The sequence below is a fragment of the Oryctolagus cuniculus genome, chromosome 4 (assembly GCF_964237555.1).
Source record: "Oryctolagus cuniculus chromosome 4, mOryCun1.1, whole genome shotgun sequence".
NCBI lineage: Eukaryota > Metazoa > Chordata > Mammalia > Lagomorpha > Leporidae > Oryctolagus > Oryctolagus cuniculus.
Window position 1 is genome coordinate 8,896,836 of NC_091435.1, and position 18,861 is coordinate 8,915,696.

The 18,861-nt window shown below is 51.5% G+C and overlaps 1 protein-coding gene and 1 pseudogene across 1 annotated transcript in view; both read left to right on the top strand.

Moving 5' to 3' along the window:
• The window catches only part of LOC100348276 (carbonyl reductase [NADPH] 1), a 150,618-nt gene that overhangs the window by 130,993 nt on the left and 764 nt on the right, over window positions 1-18,861 (top strand). The gene's annotated exons all lie outside the window — the stretch shown is intronic.
• Window positions 692-18,301, top strand: LOC100347782 (carbonyl reductase [NADPH] 1-like; annotated as a pseudogene).

The window sequence follows — 18,861 nt, forward strand, 5'->3', positions numbered from 1 at the left end:
CGGCCCTCACTGAACTCGTGGCACTGGGACTGATCAGAGGAGTTGGCATATCAGTGTCAGGAAGTGTCTCCGAAATTGAAAAAGAGGGCCCTGGGTAGGGGGGCTAAGCCACCACCTGAGATGCAGACATCGTGTTTAGAATCCCACCTGCCCCTCTTCTGATCTAGCTCCCTGGTAATGCAGCAGAGGTGGTCCAAGTGCTTGGATCCCTGCCAGCCACTAGGACACCCAGCTGGAGTCTCAAGCTCCTGGCTTTGGCCTGACTCATCCCTGGCCATTGCAGCCATTTGAGTTGTGAACCGGTGGACGGAAGATCACTGTCTCTCTTTCCTCTGTCTCTCTCTTCCTCTCTCTTTCTGCCTGTGCATTTCAAATAAATCATTTTTTTATTGGAAAAGAGACCTCAGGAAGAATCTGGCTGCATGCATAAGAAAATTTTCCCCGTGTTCTCAGGACAGAAGTCCACGAAGTGAAGCCTGGAAGATTTTGCCATGAAACGGTGCCCCAGTTAGGACACACTGTGACTGTTCTTGGCCAGCACTGTGGAACTTTCTCTACTAAAGCTGCTGAGGATGTTTCTGGTTCATGCTTCATCTGCTACCAACAAAATGCTGAGAAAACGAAAGCAGAGACTTGGACAGGAGTCCAGGCTTCAGAGCCCCTCAGAGCACTCCCAAATGGACTTAAGACGATGAATAGTGGCGAATTTGAATGCATTTTGGTCATGCTTTATGTATTCTTGGGATGGGTAGAGGCTCTTGGTTGTCAAGGCGATAGCTCTTACGCTAGGTAAGCACCTGTTTCATGTTTTTTTGCTTTGCTGCAGTTGTCACTAAGGGACCCTGCTACTGTTTAGCTTCCTCAGTCTTGAGGAACAGGCAAGAGAGCAAAGGATGTACCCCAGCAATGCAGGTCAAAGGTGTCAAAATCTCAAAGGTGTGGTTGATAGAATGCAATCTCTGTGAGTGAGATCCCGGTGCAAAGATGTGGCCATCAAGGGGCATGTGTTTTTCTCTGAAGACAGCTGAGAACTTCCACTTTGCTTATGGCCTTGTCTAGATGCTGGTGGAGCCTGTGGCTCCACAAGGCTTCCATATCGAGCTGGCACTGTGACATAGCAGGTAAAGCTGCCTCCTCCAGTGCCAGCATCCCATATGGCACCAGTTTGAGTCCCGGCTGCTCCACTTCTGACCCAGCTCTCTGCTATGGCCTGGGAAAGCAGTGGAAGATGGCCCAAGTCCTTGGGCCCCTGCACCTACATGGGAGACCCAGAAGAAGCGCCTGGCTCCTGGCTGCAAATTGGCGTAGCACTGGCCATTGTTGCCATCTAGGGTGTGAACCAGTGGATCGAAGACCTCTGTCTTTTCTTCTCTGCCTCTACCTCTGTAACTCAGCCTTTCAAATAAATAAATCAATCTTTTTTTTTAAAAAAAGGCTTCCATAGTCTAGGCAGCTCATGTAAAGAACCTTGGGTGGTTACTGATGTCATATATAAGAGTGTTAATTGTTAAATTAGCAACTTGAGTCACTGTGCACTAACTTAATGAGTTGTATCATGAGAGTTAACTGTAAACCTTGTTCTCAGTTTGTGTGTGCAAATTGTCAAAACCTTTACTTAGTACAGAGTTGGTCTTCTGTGCACAAAATTGATTGAAAATGGATCTTAGTGGAGAATGGGACTGGGAAGAGGAGAGGGAGGAGGAGGTGTGGGAGGGTGGGTATCGTGGGAAGAATAACTATATTCCTAACGTTGTAATATGACATTTTGTATTCAATAAATAAAAGGTTTCTTTGAGAAAAAAAGTAAAAAATTAAACATAACAACTAGCAAGCCAAAGAAAATATGATCAAAAACTTGTGTCTGAGAAAGAGAAAAGGGAAGTAAATAGGAGTATAACTTGTCAGACAGGTGAACCACATGGAAGCTACACAAGTACAGAGATAGAATGTTCAGAGGCCAACAGCTTGAGCAATTGCTGTCTGGGTAGACCCATGTGTTTTAGACAGATAAGCTCACTCATCAACTGTTCAAATAGATAGCGTTTCAGCAACTCTCCTACATGACTAACACTGAAGAACCCAAGAGTAGGTCTCAATTACTAACTTCTGCCCTAAAATCACCTGCCTATTAACCATCAAAATATGGCACTCCTGGGGAGTCTTGGATAGAATGCACTCAACCGGTGTCATCCTTGCACGGCAAGTTTGTAGTGAACATCACTGTTTATTTTTTTAATCAGATTTTTTCTAGTGGTCTCATGGTAGGGGATCATTGACAGCTAATTGTGTAATATTTAAGAAGCATCAAATCCAGTGTTTTAGCTCTTCAGCCTGCTCTCTTTCATGCCGTGTGTAGCTAGTGATTTTGAGATGCTGTATATAAGAATGAGGAAGTCATTTTCTCTGGTTACAAAGCCTTTACTGCCTCATTCTCCAGTAGGATCCTTCTATGTAACCCAGAACTGAGATGAAAACTGCAACACACCAGTACCAATGATGGGGGTTTGATGCTTTATATAGTAGTGCTGGAGATAGTGGAGAAACTACGGGATTGTAATTCACCTATACAAAACCACATATATAGTAGATAAGACATCAGTACAACTGATGTCTTAAAAACATGCCTAAGACTTCAAAATTTACTACTTGAAGTCACAACACTCATCTCTCTCTCCTATGTACTATGACTGCTTTGTGGATGGGGGAGGGGCTGGAGGAGGTGACATAAGAAAGAAACATGGCAGAGATGTCAGAGAGGCAGCAAAGTCCCTTAGGTGAGGTGAGGCTGGTGGTACAGGACCTGGATTGGCCACCCTACTTCATTTGTGTTGGTGGCACAGTTCCCATGTCTAACTCCCAATAGGAGTTGTGGCCTCACATGTTGTCATTTTTGTCCCCCAAACACCATGATCAAAATATTGAAGTTGAGACAGGGTAACCTCATCTTCAGGCTCAGGAGTGTCTGTTCACCAGGTCTTCGGTTACTCAATGGATCCATGCGTGCAGTTGAACTGAATACTTGAGGTCGTTTGCGGTCAGTGCTGTCAAGATCAGTTTTGGGGGGACTCACCCCCCCCCCACAGTCCATCGTCACAAAAGCTCCATGCTAAGAGCACAGTGTCTCCTGTGGAGACGATACAAGGATTTGCAGCAGAGCTCAGCAGCTGCTGGCTTCAGCTTGAGCCAGGAGCCTTCGGTTTCCCAGGAGGGGCTGTCCCACCACAGATGTGTGCTGCTCCGAGCCAGCTCCCCTGATCCACCAAGATACACAGGCTGGCCCAAGCCTGAGGATGACCGCACTGACGCTCCTGGGTTCAGCTCCTCTGATGCCCCACCGAAAAGAGGCATCATGGGCCCCCCAGCCAGCTTTCCATGCCAAACAGGCTCGAGTTCTGAGCACTTGCTGGTGATAAGGGTCTCTGAATCCAAAGAGAAGCTACGGAGGAAACCAAAGACAGAATGTGGGTGCTGGCTATGTTGGCCTCTGGGCAGGATCCTTCAGCTACAATGCACCCCCAGATTACGGTTGGGGTCTCAAATCCTGCAAACAGCAGTCAGCAGCCGCTACACACTGCTCTGGCCCTAACTGCCCCCAGGACCACAGGCCATCACCATCCGGGACACAGTGGCCCTTGCAATCAGAGTCTACCTTTATCAGCCCTCCTTATTTTCTTCCCAAAGCACATCTTCCAACTCCTTCTGCTGCTGTTGAGACTGTTAATGAGCTAATGGCGTACTTTGCCCTCAGGATGCAGCCTGTGCCTAAGGGTCTCCCAGTGTTGTCTCCAATCACCCAGGGACTTGAGCATTGTCCTCAAGAAGTGTCTTTGATCTGGGCAGGGACTGAACCTGCTGTGTAGAGAGTGCATCAGGTGTGCCTGTGCACACAGAGAGAGCGTTATCTGTTTGCCCTTCTTACGCAGGTGTGGAGTTCCAACAGACCCGAGCCTCTGTCCCTCCTCCAGCATGGAGGGCCTCATTAGCAGTGAGTCCAGCAACTGGCAGAACAGTCTAGGCAGCTGGCCAGCTGGCACCGCCCTCCTCCAGCCTGCCCCTTCACCCAGAGAGCACTGGCGCTGCAGGGGAGCTCGGATTTCTCACCAAGGAAGGCCTTTATCAAGCAGGAGGGGGAGGGGGAGTGTGGGGGTGTTAAAGAGGAGAGAGTGCTGCATCTCCAGCACCTCATTCACTCTGTGACACCAGAGTGTGGAACCCTGCGTTCCTGGACGTTGAAGACCTGGCAGGGGGCTGGACGTTCCTCAGAGAGCCCCTAGGAAGCTCTGGGCATCACTGCCCGAACCAGCTAAGAATGCATGCTGGCTTGTGTAAGATCCTGTTGGAATCTTAATGGCCAAATCAGAATCTGTTTCCAATCTTCTGTGTCTGAGATGCTGAAATAATTTTCTCCTACTGAAGGCAGAGGATGCCAGTGTGAGTTTCCTCCTTGGTTCATTTAGCAGACCTCTACGGTAGGCTAGAAAATCTCTCTCCTCGAATTTCTCTTCCTGTTTCCCAGGACTTGTGCGCATTGGGTGTATGGTGAAAATGTACATGGCACTTTTGTGGCAAACTTACACGACCGGTATATGAGTGGTTAAATGTGTGAGATACTGATTACACGGTGCGCAATCCACTCATCATTCAGTGGCTTTGGATATTGCAGAACTAGGTAACCATCACGGTCGTCTTGTTTTAGAACATTTTCATTCTAAGGTCTCTTGAACACAAGCACTCTGCTCCTGAAATAGTTGAGCTGAGAACCACGATGGTTCAGTGATTCAGCCTGGCCAGCCCTGGCTGTTGCGGTCATCTGGGGAGTGAACCATTGGGTGGATGATATCTTTCTCCTTCTCCCTCTTCCTCCTTCACCTTTCCCGTCTCCTTCCCGGTCCCTCTCCCTCTCTGCTGCTCTGCCTTTCAAACGAAGAAATAATTTTTATTTCAAAATTTTGTTAAGATTTATTTTTATTTATTTGAAAGACAGTTACAGAGAAGGGTAGAGACAGAGAGAGGTCTTCCATCCGCTGGTTCACTCCCTAGATGACCACAATGGCTGGAGCTCTGCCGATCTGAAGCCAGGAACCAGGAGCTTCTTCCAGATTTCCCACGCAGGTGCAGGGGCCCAAGGACTTGACCCGTCTTCTACTGCCTTCCCAGGCCATAGCAGAGAGCTGGATCGGAAGTGGAGCATCCAGGACTAGAACCAGCGCCCATGTGGGATGCTGGCACTGCAGGCCAGGGCATTAACCTGCTATGCCACAACACCAGACCGGAAATACATAATTTTTTAAATAGATAGCTAAATGGCATATGGGCAGGTGGCATATAGCGTATGCATGCACTGGTCTCAGGGATGACTCACGTCCCTGGCAGACAGAAGGGGATAATGTGATACTGCTCATGCTGCCCTGAACAGTAGAAAATTTGAAATTTACACGTTCCTTATTTCTGGGATTTTTCATTTAATATTTTCAGTTCATAGCTGACTGGGTAACTGGGATATCAGAAATTGAAACTGTAGATATGAAGGAGTAATGGGACCAAATAACAAATCAGTGAAGATAAGGTGGTGTTTCAGAGAGTTGAGGGAGGATTGTGGGTGATGCATGGTTAAGACATGGCTTGAGATGTCCACAGTACCAATCAGTGGGCGGCTACACTTCTTTGTTTAAGGAACTATTTTTTGTTTGAAAGAGTTACAGAGAGAAGTAGAGACGGGGAGAAAGAGAGAGAGAGAGACTGCAATGGCCAGAGCTGAGCCGATCCAAAGCCAGATCCAGGAGCCTCTTGAGGTCTCCCACGTGAGTGCAGGGGCCCAAGTACTTGGGCCATCTTCCACTGCTTTCCCAGGCCATATAGAGAGCTGGATCAGAAGAGGAGCAGCCAGCACCCTAAATAGCGCCCATATCGGATGCTGGTGCTGCAGGCTGGGGGTTTAACCTGCTGTGCCGCAGCGCGGGCCCCGTGGCTACACTTCTGATGCCAGCTTCCTGCTAATCCACACCCTGGGAGCAGCAAATGATGACTCATCAGTTGGGTCCCTGACACCCATGTGGGAGACCAGGATTGGATGGGATTTCTGGCTCCTGAATTCAGCCTTGCTTAGCTCTTTCTATTGCCAATGTTACAGAAATGAACACAGCAGATGGGAGATCCACCCCTGCAAACAAAATGAATAAAAATGTTTTAAAAATGGGGAGCTTTAGCGGTTAAGCTGCCACCTGCCATGCCAGCATCCCATATGAGTGCCCATTGAGTGCCAGTTCAAGTCCCAGCTGCTCCACTGACTATCCAGCCCCCTGCTGATGCACCTGCAAAGCAGTGAAAGATGGTCCAAGACCTTGGGTCCCAGCATACACGTGGGAGTCCTGGATGGAGTTCCAGGCTTCTGGCTTTGGCCTGGCCCAGCCCCAGCTATTGCAGCCATTTGTGGAGTGAATCAGTGGATGGAAGATTGATTCTCCTTCTCTCTCTTTCTCTCTATCTGTAACTCTGCCTTTCAACTAAAAAATACGTACTTTTAACAACTTAGAAAAATTTATGAAAATGGAATTAAAAGGTTTTTGAATACTGATACAACAGTTTTGAAGTCCTTCCACCATATTTCCATAATACATATTCTATAAGAACTTCATTATCACCCCTTTTATACTAATGTGAAATGTATGAATATAAATGCAAATTGTATCAAAAGTCCACTAAGTGTTATGTATGCTTGTGTGGTTTGACGTGCTTGTCCCTGTAAACTCAGGGACTGAACCTAGGCACAGAAGTGGTGGCATCAGCAGGGAGAGCTGTGCAGCAGTGCTACAGCTGGGGGTGGGTTGTCCCCCAAGTAGCCCCGTGTGGAAATGTGGACATGTGGGCCCTTACCTGTGGGAGGTCCTGGGCACGTGGAGGACCCTGGGCCCTGAAGGCATGGATGTGATTCCCTGGAACCCCAGTAGTTCTTTTTTTTGACAGGCAGAGTGGACAGTGAGAGAGAGAGACAGAGAGAAAGGTTTTCCTTTGCCGTTGGTTCACCCTTCAATGGCCACTGCGGCCGGCCCGCTGCGGCCGACGCACAGTGCTGATCTGAAGCCAGGAGCCAGGAGCTTCTCCTGGTCTCCCATGCGAGTGCAGGGCCCAAGGACTTGGGCCATCCTCCACTGCACTCCCTGGCCACAGCAGAGAGCTGGCCTGGAAGAGGGGCAACCGGGACAGAATCTGGCGCCCTGACTGGGACTAGAACCTGGGGTGCCGGCGCCGCAGGCGGAGGATTAGCCTAGTGAGCAGCGAACCGGCCCCCAGTAGTTCTTGCTTGAAGATTATTGTAAAAGGAGCAAACCTGGCCCCTCTTCTCCCTCAGGATTCCTGTCTGGGGAGGAGATGGCTTGATCCCACGCGTGTGCCTACCATGGCCAACTGCCACGATGTGACACAGCAGAGGTGGCCTCACTGGAACTGAGCTGATGCAGGAACCACGCCCATGCGTCTCTAACTGAGCTACACAGAGCTCTAGTCCTCCTCCGCATAGCACTGGAAACAGTGACGCGGTGGGTACTCAGGTCAGGGGGCTCTGCCTCACAGACGGGATCGATGGCCTCTGCTAGCTTGTCCAGTGGAGCTGCCTCTTTCCCTTTTGTGTGAGGAGACCACGTCCATCCCATCTGGAGGCCACGGCAGCAAGGCAGCATCTGGGAAGCAGGGACAGGGCCCTCACCAGAAACCAGACCTGGGCAGAGATCTGAATAGCAGCAGAGAGCGGCCCTGGCCTGGCCTCTGTCCCCACGGGGTGAGAACCAGGACAACGCTAGGACCGCGTTTCCCTGAGGTCGACTGAGGGAAAACTTCAGGAAAGAAAGGATGGGCCCTAAACAGCACAGAGACTCGAAAGGCGGGACAGAACAGGAACGAAGCACACTCAGGCCTGAACTTGGCTTCCACATCAGGGCACTCAGCCGTGCCAGGACAAGTTAGCAGGAGACCCAGTCACCCCAGCCCCACTGGCACTGGCAGCCCTAATTACAGCAGAATGCCCCAGTCCTCACTGGCTCTCAATGCAGTCTAGAAGCTGGCTGAGGTCCAAACGACTGCTTTGCTCCAAAAAAGAACCCCCATTGCCTCCCTCCCCCGGCCCCAGCTAAAGCCCCAGACCCGAGCTGTTATAGCCCAGGTGCAGGTACACTCCATCCTGTCTCAGGAGCCAGCAGACAGCCCTTCACCACCAGGAGCTCTGGGAGACAGTGAACTACACAGAGGAAAGCAGGCCACTCTGCTGCCCACAGCTGTGAGACTACTGGGCGCAGCCCCGGCCCATCTCCCTCCCCCACCCCCAAGGTCTAGAGAGGTTCTGCTCTGCTTCTTGGAGCTCAACAACAGATAACAGCCCTGAAGCCCGGACCTGCGGAAGTCTGCTTTTCCACCTCTTAGCTCAGGGAGCTGGGTAGCCAGGCCACAAGCCCCAGCATCACCCATGCATGACCCTGGGACCTGGGGACAGCCGGGTCCTGCAGCTCTGGGACCATGACAACTGATGCTGTAATCCCTGGGGCACCCCGCACTCGCAGATGGGAGTCAGAAGCCCCCTCTGGATTCCTCTGCTTCAGGCTCGCAGTGACCAGTCCACAATCACCCGCACAACGGGCACTTGTGCCGACGGACCTAGGTAAGCACCCCACTGCATTCTGAAGATCTAGAATTCTGACTGTTGGTTCTACGGGTCCCAGGGTCCCCTGTGCGCACCCTGTGGGCCCTGGGGAAGGGTTTCTCTGCATTCCACTGCTCCAGGCACGCACCTGCTACTGCACAGTCCCCAGCTTAACCTACAGGAAGTCTGAGGGTAAGACTACAGTACGCCTGCAGTTCTGTGGCAGCGACTATTGTAGTTGACTCCACAGTCTCCTGTGTTCACACCCTGGGACCTGGAAGGGCCCGTCTCCGTGCCGAAGCTCCAGACCTACGCCTGCTGGCACACAACCCACAGACTGACCTGCACTCAGCCCTTGGGCCCCCAACAAGTTCCATTTCACATCTCCCAGGACTGAAGCTGAGCTCTCGCTGTTACAAACCCCGGCATTACCCACACCCACACAAAAGGGCCTGAGCAAAGTCCCATCCACATTCCACATTTCCAGGGCTACAGCTAGTGGTGCCACAAGCCCCCGTGTCATGCAGACTCCCCTGGAAAGATGAGGGGACAGTCCCCCTCTGTGTCCCAGGGCAATACCAACATAGCTACCGCCATCACAAACCCCAGGGTGACTGATAATCAACCATCTGGAGACAAAAACCTTAGGAAGCCGTGTCCACTTCAGTCATACCTAACTCTCTCCACAAGCTAGACCATGGAGGCACTCATAGATACTGATGGCATTGGTTAGAGCTATGAAAATCACTAGAGATTACACTTGTAGACTCACCTAGGACCAAAGCCAAAGCCACTACTCAACTGACACCCAGCATCCCATCATCTGCAGGAAACGTAAATCTTTCCAATGAGTGCTGGTCCGGAGAGAAGATGCCACTGTTACATCAGATGCATGGGCGTCAACATAGGCACACAGGAAACATGAAGAATCAAGGAAGCACGATAGCTCCCACAGCCCCGGTTCTGTGGGACCCCATAGATCTCAAACACCGCTTGCATTCCTTTTTTCTTCTTCCTTTTCTTCTTTTGAGCTGAGATATTTCAAAGGACTTGTCTTCCAGAGCTGCTATCCTGTCTTCTGCTTCACCTAGTCTGCAAGGGCTTTCCATGATGTCTTTAAACTTGTCTTCTTGAGAATTCATTTATAATATTTTAATGTTTCTTTTCTCTTCTTTTCAACATCTCAATCCTTTTGCTGAATTTCTCATCCATGTCATGTCCTGTTTTCCTAATCTCATTCATTTTTTTTGGTTGCTCTGTATTTTTCAGGAACCTTACATTCATTCTCTTGAATTCTTTTTTCTAGCATTTTGTCATTCTCCCTTTCTCCCCAGCTCAATGTTAATGCATTATTATATTCCCTTTGGGAAGTCATATGTTGCTTTCCTTGTTCATATTTCTTGTGTTTCTATGTTGATTTTTGTGTATCTGGGGGATCTCTTGATTCTTTCATTTCTAAGGATGGTTTTTGTTGATGTGCCTTGGGTGTTGGTGTGGTAGAGTGCGTTATGAGTTTCTAAGTCCTGGTTACATCTTATAGTGCAGTCTCCCTATCCGTTTATTCAGTATAGTTGGTGGTAGCTGCCACAGGGATCTGGGCTCTCCCTGTGCTCGATATTTTTACTGCGATTCCCACCACACAGCTCTGCAGCTGTCTCGGGGGAAGGATTGGTGTGGTGAGCTTCTTGGGTGTTGGGAGTAGGCCTTGCTGGAGTTGCGGGTAGCCTGGCACTTAGACTACCAGCCAGTATCCAATCAGGCCCTGGCACTGCAGGCTCCGTGCTGGCTCTAGGAGCTGGGTGACTTAGACTCCTAGCCTGGGAGCACTTAGAGACTCCTAGCTGTGTTGACAGTGGCTGGAACGTGAGAGTGACTCTGGCACTGTAACAGCAACACAAGCTGTCGTGGGCCCCTCTCTGTGCGCTGTTTGTGGTTTGGGCTGTGCACAGCTACCTCAGGCCCCAGCATCCAGTGAGCAGCAGAACCTAAATTCTGGCAGTTTCTGCAGGAGACACTGGAGCTCAGAGCCCTGAGCCCTATACTAGGCCTGGGCCAGCACTGACCCTGTGGGCCAGAGATCCCAGCAAGCTAAGGTGTTGTCCCGTGTTAGGTTCCACACAAAGAGCTCCGTGACAATTCCCAGTGAGCAAGGTGCTCCTGGGCTAGGTGGAGCACCTATGGAGCATGTGCTGAGTAGGCACAAGGAGTTCCAGTCACCATTCACTCAGTGGTGCAGCCAGGAGTCCAAGTAATCCCTGAGGTGGGTGGGGTGAGCGCCCCTGGCCACTCTCAGTGTGGGGAGAGGATGCTGGCACTGCCTCGTGTGTGTTCAGACTCCCTTTACCCACCCATATGTGTGCAGAGTCCACAGTGTTTCTGCACATGACTCACTCCCTATTGTGACCTCAACCCCACTGTGAGATCCAGCCCCAGTGTGCGGGGAGCTCGAGCCTCTGAGGTCAGACGAGCAGGTGCATGGGGACCCAGCTGTATTCTGAAATTCTCCACGTGGTAGAAGAGGAGAGGCGACAGGGAAGAGTATGGTCCCCAGTTCTGACCGGGCCGGCCTCAGTTCCAGAGTCCCAGGGGGTCTCTATCCAGGCTGCCCTGCCCCACCATCTACAGCAGTGAACAGTGCTGTGCAGGCCTTGAATCTGGGCCACTACTGCCCTGTTGGGCCCCACAGGACCCAGGGGGCTCAGTCCACCCTGCCAAGATGCAGGCATGTCTTTCTAAACTGGAACTGAAGCCAGTGAGCACAGTGGAATCCCCCACAGCCCAAGTTGGTGGTCTGTATAGCTGGTGGGGGCCACAGTGTCCTCTTAGCTTTTTCCAATAAGATGGCACCTGAGCCAGGAGCAGGTAAGGTAGAAGTTGCAGGTGTCGCACCAGCAATGGCAGCAAGATTGTCCTGTCTCTCTACGTCTTACCAAGTGTCTATGCTGTTCCATCAGAAATTTACTGGCTTCCTTAGCTCTTGTGAAGGTGGCCTGGTGTGTGCATAGCTGATGAACTGGGTGTCTCTAGGAGGAATATCACTGGGCCATCTTACAGAGCTACCGTCTTGCTCTGTAACTGCTTGTACATATAATTACCTAAGATGAGGCCAACTGGGATAGGGAGAGCCTTAAAGCAAATTCTTGCAGACGCTGTCAATGCCTTGATCTTATTTCAGAATTGTGAGAGAATAGATCTCTGCTGTTTGAGGCCAGCCACTGTGAGGCATTTGGCTGTGGAAGCCAGGGCACTGATGCACCTGCCAGGCAGTGCAGTGGCCACAAGACCACAAGAGGGCAGTGTCGAGCAGCAAACACTGCTCCTGCAGATGCAGACTAGGGGCCAAAGAATCACTGAGCTCTAAGAGAAAACCACACAAACAGTGTTTTAATGATGGCAAACAAGTGATAAACCTCACTTTAAATGTACAGCCATTCTCATCTTGCACATTGATTTCTGAGCTCTGCAACAGCCTGTCAGGAGCCACCTTTAGAGAACATCCTTGTTCTGCTGTCATCTCACACAGAGAGGGAGGAGTCTGCAGGAAAAGCTGCCCTAGCAATTCCCACGGGAGGAAGACACACACAAGGCCAAGTGCCCCTAAGTGGGCTGTAGCACTGTACTCTCAGCAGGAATGCACGGATGGCTGTTTTTACTAAACCTAAGCAGTATTTTCCAAATTGAGATTATTTCTAAAAAAAAACTGATAACAGGCTTTAGAAGAAGCAGTGAAGAGGGCTCAAAGTTCAGGGCTGAATGCTGATGGACCCACATTTCCCTGCTCAGGTGCATCCCAGGCTGATGGGTGACAAGGATCCCCAGTGTCCTGGGGCCCCTACTCCACCTAGCACAAGCCACATTGGCAGGGAGACTGGCTTCCTCCAGTTACTAGACATAACAATAAGAATCTCTCTCTTTCCTGGGCTACTTTGAATGTAGAGGCCAGGAACTAATTCCAGGACACCTAGGGCAGCCACCCTGCTGGTGTCAGGACTGGGCATCACCACCTGCTCGTCCTGCCTTGTCAGGCCCTGCTGGGACACGTGGCAGCCCTTTTCCCATCCTTTGTATATTTGAGGTAACTTAAAAAAGTCCTCTAAGGGGATGGGCATTTGGCCTAGCAGTTAAAATGCCTGTAGCCCATACTGAATAGGTGGGTTAGATTCCCTCCTCTGGCTCCTGATAGCAGCTTCCTGCTAATGGGTGACATGAGATAGAACAAGTAGTACTCAAGTAATTGTGTCTGTGACATCCACATGGGAAACACAGATTGACATTTTGGCTCCAGCTTGTGTCCTTTCTTTCTGGGCATGAGGAGTGACCACTGGGTGGTTCTCTCTCTCTCTCTCTCTCTCTCTCTCACACACATACACACACACACACATTGTTTGAGATCATCTATACAACTTTTTCAGTGTTTATTTTTATTTACTAAAATCAGAAGCAACGGAAAGAGATAGAGACCTTCCATCCATTGGTTAACTTCCAAAATGTCCACAAGAGCTGGGCTTTGTCCAGGCTGAAGCCAAGAGCCAAGAACTCCATCCAGCTCTCCTATGTGCATGGCAGGGCAGCAAATACTCCAGCCACCATCTGCTAGTAGGATCAGCTCCCGTGAAGCTGGATCAACAGAAGAGTACCCAGTTCTGGAACTGGCACTGTGGTATGGGATGCAGGCATCCCAAGTGGTAACATAACTGGCTGTACCACAAGACCTGTCCGTGTACAACATTTCTGATGGACAAAAGGATGAACAGTGAAGAGATTCATGGTTTCCAGGGACAGAATGAAGTTTGGGGGCAAGAGTGTTTGGTTCTACAGGAGCGACTGTTGGGATCTTCTTGCAGGTGCACAGGTTCTAGATTTTTCTTTGTTTTAAATTTATTATATTTATTTGAAAGGTAGAGTTACAGAGAGAGAGAGAGATAGGAAGAGCAAGAAAGAGTAAGACCTTCCAATTGTTGATTCACCCCAAAGGTGGCCACAATAGTCAAGCCAAAGACAGGAGCCAGGAGGCATCCAGGTTTCCCAAGTGAGTGGCAGGGTCTCAAGTACTTGCACTGTCTTCCACTGCTTTCCCAGGCTCATTAGCAAGGAACTGGATCAGAAACAGAGCCATTGTACCTGAACAGGTGCTTTGATATTGGATGCCAGCACCACAGGTGACAGCTTATCCCACTGTGCCCCAGCACCATACTTTTGCAAACTGTTACCACTGATGGAAAATGGGCAAAGTATAAGGAATCTTGTGGGGAGCAACTCGGACTAGACTAAGTTACTGGAATTAAGACTTATTCTATGCATCTGCTCTCCCACAATATGGCGCTGGGAGAGGAGAAAACAGCTTCTACACAGCTGCCTCCAGTTCAGCCAATAAACTGTAGGACTTGCTCCTGATTGGAGGAGAGCAGCGTACTCGGCGTGTGGGCAGCTGAGTTGGGATTGGCAGAGGAGGACTATAAAGGAGGAGAGAGATGGCATGCACCAGGAACATCTAAGAGGAACATCTAAGGGGAACACCTGTGCAGCCCCCGAGAGAGCCGGCCGGCGGTGTGCCGCTCCCCTGTGGAAGTGGGGAAAGTGGCCAGGGGGAACCGCCCTTCCACGGAGGTGGAAGGGACAGTAGCCAACCCGGGAAGAACCAGCAGCAAACCCGGGGAGGGCCGAGCAGACGAAAGAACAGCACAGGGTCCTGTGTCGTTCCTCCACGAAGACGGGGAGCGACATAATGGTGCCGTGACTCGGATATGAAGCCTAGGCAGGGTTCAGTGTCATTCCTCCACGAAGAGGGGGAGCGACATAATGGTGCCGTGACTCGGATAGGAAGCCTAGGCAGGGCTTAGTGTTGTTCCTCCACAAAGAGGGGGAGCGACATAATGGTGCCGTGACTCGGATAGGAAACTTAGGAGGGAAGAAACGGGAAGAAATGGGAAAATACCGGAGAGAGAGACTAGCAAACAGCCTAGGGGAAAGCCGGACGAAAAAGGTGCCGGAAGAAGCTATCAAAAGCCTAGGCATAGACTCAGATATGGACTACGGGGGGAAGCTGGGAGAAATCTCTAAGGTCGAAAGCGAAAGTGAAAGCTAGAACAAACAGACTTGGATACGGACTGTGGGGAGAGGCCAGGAGAAATGAGGGAGGAGTATTGTTGGAGGAAAGCTTGGGGAAACATACCGGGTAGAGAAAAATGTTAGGGAAATTGAAGCCGCGGGGGGCAGGCCGAGGCGGAGACAAAAGCTACTTTGGGATTCGTCGAGTTAGCCCGGGAATAAGGGGCGAAAAGTTAAAACAAGAAGCGGAAACGTAAGCCAGGTTGGAATCCGTCTGATTAGCCCGGGGAGCAAAGGACGGGAAGCCAAATCGTGGGGCGGAAACGTGAGCTGGGTTGAATTCGCCAGGTTAGCCCGGGGAACTTAGATTGAATGCTAGTGGCGGAGACGTAAGCTATGCTGTGTGACTCGTGGAGGCTGCCGTGTGCAGAGAGAGCATGCGGGGCACAAGTAGATAGGGAACGCTGGGCTAGTGCAAGACCGCGGAGTGTGCGCGCAAAGCCGAGCCGCGCAGATGAGAGAGGCGCGGGCTGAAGCGGCTCAGAGCCGGGAAGCCGCCGCGGGGTGGGTGCCGAGAAGCAGCCTCGGGGCGGGCGCCGGGAAGCCGCAGGGATAAGAGAAACAGAAGTTTAGAAGTAAAATGAGAGAAATAGGAATGCTGGAAGATAGAAGCGAAATGGGAGAAATAGGAATGCCCGGAGATAGAGAAATAGAGAAATAGAAAGGCCTCCCCACAACATGGCAATGAGAGAGCTTGGATTCGGTCTGCCTGATTAGTGAGGCGATGAGCACCTGCGGGCGGCTAGCAGCTTATGCGCCGCAGGTCACCGGAGACAGGCACGTTATCAACACCAATAAGTCACCCCACAACATGGCAATGAGAGAGCTTGGATTCGGTCTGCCTGATTAGTAAGGCGGTAAGCACCAGCAGGCGGCTCGACCAGAGTATGAGCCGCAGGTCAACAAAGATAGGCACGAATCAACACCAATAGGCCTCCCCACAATATGGCAATGAGAAGGCTTGGATTCGGTTTGCCTGATAGGGCTTGTAAGCACCTGCAGGCAGAGCAGAGCATGCGCTGCAGGGCACCGAACACAGGCACGCATCAGCGCCTGAAAACCTCCTCACAACATGGCGAAGAGAGGACCCGGATTCGGTTTGCCTGATTGATAGGACTTGTAAGCACCTGCGGGCAACTCTAGCAAGTAGAGCAGAGTGTGTGCCGCGGGACACCGAAGACAGGCGCGTATCAACGCCAAAAAAAATAAAAAGAAAGGGGTATCTGTGGGGAGCAACTCGGACTAGACTAAGTTACTGGAATTAAGACTTATTCTATGCATCTGCTCTCCCACAATATGGCGCTGGGAGAGGAGAAAACAGCTTCTACACAGCTGCCTCCAGTTCAGCCAATAAACTGTAGGACCTACTCCTGATTAGAGGAGAGCAGCGTACTCGGCGTGTGGGCAGCTGAGTTGGGATTGGCAGAGGAGGACTATAAAGGAGGAGAGAGACGGCATGCACCAGGAACATCTAAGAGGAACATCTAAGGGGAACACCTGTGCAGCCCCCGAGAGAGCCGGCTGGCGGTGTGCCGCTCCCCTGCGGAAGTGGGGAAAGTGGCCAGGGGGAACCGCCCTTCCACGGAGGTGGAAGGGACAGTAGCCAACCCGGGAAGAACCAGCAGCAAACCCGGGGAGGGCCGAGCAGACGAAAGAACAGCGCAGGGTCCTGTGTCGTTCCTCCATGAAGACGGGGAGCGACATAATGGTGCTGTGACTCGGATATGAAGCCTAGGCAGGGCTTAGTGTCATTCCTCCACGAAGAGGGGGAGCGACAGAATCTGTATTATTTCTAACAATTGCCTGTGAATCTACAATTATCTCAATAACAATTTCACTTCAAAAACAGCAAGGGTCTTTCCCAGTGATCAACCTTCTGTTAAGCCACTGGTTGGAAACCCACCTTGCAGCAACCTAATGGAATCCTTATAAAGCACAATTGTCCATCAGTTACGCCCTGTGTCTGCACAGCCCAACACCGTGGCCACAGAGACTGAACACTGGGTCTGTGGCTACTGCAGCTGAGAACTGAATTTTCTCTTGCATTCATTTAGTTTCTTGAAATCGACATGGAAGCAGCCAGTTGTGTGTAGTGGCAACCTACTGGATGACACAGAAATGAAACCTAACCTGTAGTCACCAGCCGCTGGTGACCGGCGCCAACAAGGAGATGGGCTTTGCCATCACCGATCACACTTCACATCACACTTCGACATCACCTGTGTCAGCTCTTCTTGGGGGACGTGGTGCTCACGGCGCGGGACAAGGCACGGGGCCAGGCTGCCGTGCAGCAGCTGCAGGCTGAGGGCCTGAGCCCGCGCTTCCACCAGCTGGACATCACGGACCTGCAGAGCATCCGCGCCCTGCGCGACTTCCTGTGCCAGGAGTACGGGGGCCTGGACGTGCTGGTCAACAATGCAGGCATCAATTCCAGCGTAAGGGGTCTGTGCACCGTGTGAGAGACCTCCCCAGATTCCTGCAGCTGGGATGGGCAGAGCCTATGGGGGGAGCCTGTGTGGTCCAGAACAGACCTCCCTGGGAAGGGAAAGGAAGTCTCGTGTTGGGCAGTACCCTTGGAGCCCCTGGGGACTGGGACCCTTTTCCAGCCAAAGGAGCCTGGGTGTTTCCCAGGCTGGACACCGGGAAGCATGTCCAGGCTTCCTTCAGTTTCTCTTTGATTGAGATTTAGCAGGTAGATCAATTATTAATTGATTTTGATATAAACAATACATTGTATACAATAATAGTAATAGTGATAATGACCAACATGAGATCCTAGGGTAGAGCCTTCACTCCCCCAGGGCTGCCCTCCTGCAGAAATGGATCAGCTGTCACACCAGGGGTTGACACTGGCACAAGGCTGGGACAGGAGGCAGACGTCACTGGAGCAGCGAGGTTTTCCACACACTGCTTTGTTCCTGCAGCGTTCTGGCCAAGGCTGTGTGTTTATTACTCTGTTCCTTCTGCCCCCTAAAAATTGTGGACACTACCCCCTTTCATATTCAAGCGGAAGTGACTATGAAGAAAAACTTTGATGGCACCCGAGATGTCTGCACAGAGCTGCTGCCTCTCATGAGGGCCGGAGGTGAGCCTCCTGGGGACCCCACGCTGTGCCCTCAGGAGGGAGCTGGCCCTGCTGCCTGAGCTCTCAGCTCCATCCCTGCTGCCTGTCCTGCTCCAGCTGCACCAGCCTGCTGCCGCCCCTGCCAGGGGCTGTCCTGGGTCAGGACATCGTCCCTGCTCCTGCACTGCCCCTGCGGCCTCTGCCCTTGGCACACCTGGTGCCTTCTGACCCTGCAGTCTTAGCTCACAGGTCTCCTGGGAGAGGCTCCTCATTTCTCCCATGCCCGTCTCATGTCGGAGGCCCTGGGGGTGCCACCCTGGGCCCTCTCTGCTCCCTGAGTGACCTGAGTCAGCCTGGCAGGTCCTTCCTAGCAGTCACCACTGTATCCCCCAGAGGACGTCTCCTCCTTAGACACCCTGAGCTGTCCTGCCTCTCCGTCACCTCCTGATGCCCTTCGCAGGCTAAAATGCATTTCCAGAGGCTTCTCCTCCACCCCTGCATCACCGTGGGCACCTACCTGATCCTGGTGGTCACCCTGCCCTGCCCCGTCCTCCACGGTCACTTCCAGGTCTGAGACGGAGCTACCACTGCGTTGTATCCCAGTTCCACAGCAGGGTCCTTGTGCACGGCAGCTTCACTGTGGTTCTGGAAGAATGGGAATCCCTAGGGACCCCAGTTCTTGAGTCCCCTCCTTCCCAAGCCTCTGTGAACTTGCTGCATGGATTCTCCCTTCTGAAAGATAATTTGGACGCACAGTCTGGGCCCTTGGCATGGTTTGCAGGGAGCTGCGTTCTCTGACGCTGCCTACCTCCTGGCTCAGTTTAACTGCACTTCAATGGGCTCATTGTGCACAACACGACACAGGATCCTATTTGCTGTGGAACGTGGTACAGCACTCATCCTGAGTGATGCAGTGACGTGCATGTACACCAAAAGACAAGCAGCCACTAACAAAACACGGAAACGTGGGATGCAGAACTGAGGACTTCACATTTGGTTCCCTCTCAACTCCTGTCCAGTTCCCTGTCCTGTCCTCCTGGCAGGTCCTGCTGCTTACAGG